At 45.0% G+C, this 5,820-nt stretch overlaps 1 pseudogene; it reads right to left on the bottom strand.

Moving 5' to 3' along the window:
* Positions 1-1,132: 1,132 nt before the first annotated feature.
* Positions 1,133-2,009, bottom strand: LOC144826883 (GTPase IMAP family member 4 pseudogene; annotated as a pseudogene).
* Between the last annotated feature and the right edge of the window lie 3,811 nt (positions 2,010-5,820).

The raw sequence follows: 5,820 nt of genomic DNA, 5'->3' as shown, positions 1-5,820 counted from the left end.
AGCCCCCCTGTTTTCTATTTACAAAGCTGTGAAGGTGCAGATATTTAAAAAACGTCCCTTGTTCTTCCAAGGATGCCAGACCTCCCCATATGGAAGAGTCCAAACTGGAGTTGGAGATATTGTATTTTCAAATCCCAGGATGCAGCGAGGCGTGGATCAGGCTGGGACTACACTGAGCTGTAGGTTGTCAACACAAGATGAACATGGAAACTGTGTTTGAAGGTTGACGTTTGAAGGCGATCTGAGTTTGGGGTTTTTTTGTGTAGTTTTTGTTGCAGTAGTGGTGTGAGACGACAGGACCCCATGGTGATCTCATGTTATGTTATGGTAGCTGAGAATTCCCGCATTGTGCCAAGGTGTTTGGTCAGCATCGTTTGGTTTGAACCAGTACAGAGGCTTTTTACGCAAGGAATCCATCAGTTACTTTGAGTGACAAGCGGAATTACTCCTGATTTGTCGATTACTTCCAAACACCACAAACTCAACACTGCACCCATGCACACCCTTACAAATGCGCACAAACCACAATCTTGGCACTGCAACCCCACACACCAATAACATGCACAAAAGCATCACAATCTCAGCATTGCCCCCACACACACATGCACACAAACTTCGCAATCTCAGTACTGCCGCTATACACAACCTTACAAATTCATATTAACATCACAATATCAGCACTGCCACCCACACCCTTACAAATGCACAAAAACAGCACAATCTCAACAGTGCTCTGCACACACCCTTACAAATGCACACAGAACTCACAATCTGAGCCCTGCATCCCCATACACCCACACACCAATAAAGTGTTACATCCTTCCAATGTTTTTTTTTTGGGTTTAACTCTTCAGCATAGACGAGACAGGACAAGTGTGCGGCCTGATGGCTAACCTGTCTTGTTAAAGGTTCCACCGAGCAGCAAGCTTTGATCCCACAATGGGAGAGGGCTCCAGGCTCTTGGGTCACGTATGTTGTATGATAGAGACTAGGGCGCTGTCATGGATCAAAGCAGGGGCGTGCCTGAGGTTCACACGCCTGTGGACCATACACAGCTGTGGGTGGGATGGCCTGGGGTAATACGTTGAACTGGGTTTTTACCTGGCTGTACGCCTTCTCCCACCTTGAGTGTGTCTATCTCACGTGCCATCATCCTACAAAGACAGGACACAGACACTCATGGGGTGGACTCATTGCATTCTAATGCCACGGCCACGAGATGATCTCTTCTTCCAGGTATAGCAAAGCCCCCCTCCCACGAGACCCAGCAGACCAGGCACGAGCACCAGCAGCACCGAATACCTCCACCCGGCAGCTAGATTCACAGCTAGCGCAATAATGAACCCCAGCCCAGCTCCTACGGCCATGCCCTTGTTGAAGATGCTACCAGGTGGATTAACTGGGATTAGTCGTATTATGTTAATCAGTTCCTCAACCTGTTTGTCATTTTCCTCTCCAGTCGCCCTGTTGTTGAAGGCGCAGTACCGACCTCCACATTTGGTAATTAAGTTTCTGAGTGCTGGCTCAGCTTCCTTAACAAATACGTGTATTGTTTTATCTCCCAGGTCGTCTTTGCGGGTGAAGACAACAACCATGTGGTTGTGCACCTGTGATCCAAACAGACGCTGGACCCTCTGAACTGCCTCGCGCTCCTCTTGGGTGAACCTTCCGGTCTGGAGCACCAGGACTATGGCGTGGGGCCCCCCAGGGCCACAGAGCTCCAGGCCCCGGCTGACATCACTCCTCAGTTCTCCTGGACAGGTGCTGTTCAAGAACCCCGGGGTGTCCACGACCACCAGCTGCCTCTCCTTCCAGACACAGACCTCCCTCTGGCACTCCAGGGTCACCGTCCTCGCAGACGCTCTGGACTCAAAGCGCCTCTCCCTGAGAATGGTGTTCCCGGTGGCGCTTTTCCCGGCTCCGGTGCTTCCAACCAGTAAAATCGACAGCTCATCGTTTTCAGTACGTGACCCATAGTCTGGTCTTTCTGCAATGAAAACCATTAACATGTCAGCAAGAAGAAATGCACCAAGTGTAAATAGCAGGCAGGGCGTGGTGGTGTTGGAGAGGGCAGAAGGAAAGGTGTATTTTTGTTGTAGGATCTGATAAGCCTAGAACCCGCAATAGGAATCATGCACATGAAATGAGACCTTTGAACAACAAATTAGAAGTGATGCACCTGCTTTCCAGAAAAAGACAGTAAAATTAACATTGTGTATGCACTTCCGTCAGTGAGCCCGGCCCCACGTGCTCCTAGTTCATTTGAGTTCACTTTATTGCAAACATGCGTGGAAAGACATTCAAAGTGAAATGACTGCCCACACTGTCAAGGCATGAATGACGCTGTGGGAACTCTGGACACTTTGGGGGTCTTTCCACGCATGTCTACAATGGAAGTGAACTTGGCATCTGTCCTGGTTTCGTCCAGCGGCGACCTCTGCATTAGGACTGAGGAGCATCACCCCCTGCTGTGAGAGCTACAAAAGTGAACATTAAAATTGTATTCCTCCGCCAGTTGTGTTTGGGGAAGGGACTGCTGCTGCTGACTGGCAGCAGGGGAGTGGATCTCCCGCCACTCGTTTATGGTGCACTCCTAATTATGGCCGGGTATCTTACTACTGCCAGCCTGACATGCGCAGTGCAAACTTCTCCCCCAGGTCTCTTAGACAGCTGGGTGAAGAGCAAGCACAGACCCCCCAGTACCTGCCAGAGTATGGAGGCAGCCCACTCCAGCCAATCCTCGCACTGCTTTCATGTATAGTGGAGAGGTGTGGTGCAGCGGCCAGGGCAGCTGACTTCAGAGTACAGGGCTCATGGTTCGATTCCCGGCTCAGGCGGCATCTCAGCTCAGTACCATGTGAATCTGGAGAATAGCTCACTTAATATCCACGATGGCCCCCAACGCCTTGAGACCCGTAAGGATATACGATTTATGCATCTGGATGGCTCCGGTAAATCCAATTGCTGCAGAGACCAGCATGAGGACCAGAGGAAGCGAGACAGCGCAAGTCTTATTTTACTTTTTTACACTTTAGGAATTAGTAGGTCATAATATTATATGTTAGAGCCCTGTATGGTGGCACATTTGTTTAATCGATACTCAAATTGTATTGTGTGTGCTCATGGTTGCAGGTGCCAAGTTTGTGGTATGCTTTGAACAGGAACAACAATACGGAAATGAAAGAGTGTTTACCTCCGTATTGTTTAAGGAGGTGTAATGTCCGCTTGCACGTTTGTGTGGCCCTTTTTCCCTATATTGAATCAGACAAGCCTGTAAGCTATTGCACATTCAGTAGACACCCCTTGGGAGAGGGAGAGGGAGCCCTGGGAGCAGGGAGCGTAGAGGGGGATATTTCCTGTGGAGTTTGGACACTGCCACTGGGACATTACTGTAGCGCTTAAAAGCCACCCAATTTGAAGCAGAGATGTGAAACCCCAATTACTGAGGACGTGAATCGGTCAGCTGACGTGCATGTTCAAAGCGGCCAAGATTTCAAGCATATCCAAGGTTGGAGGGTACCTACCTATCTGCAACATTTGCTTGCCTTAAGTGTGAACCTTGGTGCGGAACACAAAAACAATCTAAAATCTCAGCCTTTTGCTCTACAAAGGACTTTAAAACAGTTGTGGTATTCCTGCATCACTTGCCTAAAGTGTGAAATTGACAGTGACCAAATTGAGCAGAGCCCAACTTTTTTGATGGTAAGACCATACAGCGTGGCACAGTTGGGTGCAGGTAGTGGCTATATGTTACATCCTGGTAAGGAATTCCAGAAGACTTGGATAGGTTACAGATGATAAGTTTATTCTTCTTAGATGGTTAGATAGGTTTTCCAGTATATAAGTAAGCAATGCCCCACCAGGAGCATCCTCTCTGCTGCTCAGCCCGGGATCCAACTGACGGTCCACTCACAGCAGACCAAACACTCCAATGACATCACATTCACACTAACATTCCACTCACACTGGCTGAACAGCAGAGGCAGAGAAACAGGGAAGATGTAAGGTAAAAACCTTAGATATAACACACCTTCCCTCTTTACAAAATAAACAGAGAGAAAGCAAATGTAAAAAGCAACATTGCAATAACATCACAGTATAATCAATAAAAATTGCAGTCGAAAGATTGAAAATGCACATGAGTATGAAAAACATACTAAAAATAAGCAAAGTGAAATGTGACATAAAAATAAGCAATGAAGGAAAAACATGTAATAAAGTACAAAGTGAGAACAGTATGACAAATAAGACACACATCTCGTTCTGTAGCAGAGAAAATTGAAGAAACATCTCCTTCCTTAGCAGAGAAAATTGAAGTAAGAAGTTTCAAAAGGAAAGAAAAAGTAAAAGAACGGAAAAGCAAACTGAGAAAATTACATAAGCAAGAAGTAATAATACCACGAAGAATAACAAGAAGTAGTGCACGAGTGTGACCACCACAACTACACCAACTGGCCAGGCTAGCGAGAAGTAAGGACCCACTGAGCACAGCAACATGAAAAAAACAAGGAAGAAACGAGAGTGAAGAAAAAAATAGGTGACGTACACCTAACACATCAACCAAAAGACACATAGAAAAGGTCTGTGATCTGCGTAAACTGTACCACACCAAAGATAAGAGTACAGTCACACCTAAAATTAGACCACAAGTGAAAAATGCAGGGAAAGTGCGATCTGGGAAACTGAACTAGAAAGCAAAGAAAATTCAGTAACACCTCAATTAGACCACATAAGTAAACCTGCGTACAATTTGACAATAAACAATAAATATCAAATATCATGTAAGGAATCAGAGGAACAAAAATGCTCCAGGAAAATGCGATCTGGGTAAACTGAACTGCACATCGACGAAGTTCAGTCACGCCTCAAGTTAGACCACATATGAAACTGCAGGAAAATACGATCTGGGTAAACTGAACTACACTGCAAAGAAATTCAGTCACGCCTCAAGTTAGACCATGTATCAAAACCTGCGCACTGAATGGAAAATGCACTGTAAGTATCATCATGAAAACATCAGAGGTACAAGAAAAATATTGCTCCAGGAAAACTGCGATCTGCGTGAACTGAACTACACATCAAAGAAAAACCAGTCACGTCTCAAGTTAGACCACAAACAAAACCTGCGCACAATATAATAAGGCACTGTAAGAGAAAAATCATGTACAGAACCAAAGAAAAGGAAGAAATGCACCACATCAAAATACAGAGTTGAAAATGCCGAAAACCTGCATGCCAAGCAAAATACATAAACAAATGCTTCAGAGTAAAATGGCAGTACTACAGTAAAATAAGAAGTGCATAAACACATTGTAAAATTGTAATAGTGTTAAAATGCATAGGAGAAAACGTAGTAAATATGAGCTAAAAATGAGAGTGAAATAGGTTGAAAATGATCCAGCATAATGTACATTTCAGGTAAGATGAATAAAATAATAAGATAACACAAATAAAGTTGTCACCGTTGTCATGGTGTGCAGCTGATGAATTAAAGGTAAATGGAACAGTACCTTGTGAAAAAACGTTTGCAGGAACATTTGATGCAAGAAAACACTGGAGGTGTTGAATTTACATGCCAAGAAACAAGTGGACTTATCTTCCTTGAAGAAGTGACAAGAGTAAACTATATTTCCTTGAAAAAAAATTGCAGTCATGGTGGTTGACCGCTAGGTGGCACTGTTGCATAGCCAATAAAATACCAAACGTAACTCTCTGTCATCGTGACAAAAGAAGTGCATGTCAGCAATCGATTGAAGAGAAAAAAAAAATTATCGAAGGCAAACAGCAAGAAAAACGTGGTTGGCAGTTGGCAGCACACTC

The sequence above is a fragment of the Lissotriton helveticus genome, chromosome 4_1 (assembly GCF_964261635.1).
Source record: "Lissotriton helveticus chromosome 4_1, aLisHel1.1, whole genome shotgun sequence".
Taxonomy (NCBI): Eukaryota; Metazoa; Chordata; class Amphibia; order Caudata; family Salamandridae; genus Lissotriton; species Lissotriton helveticus.
This window is presented reverse-complemented; position numbering and strand designations above follow the sequence as displayed.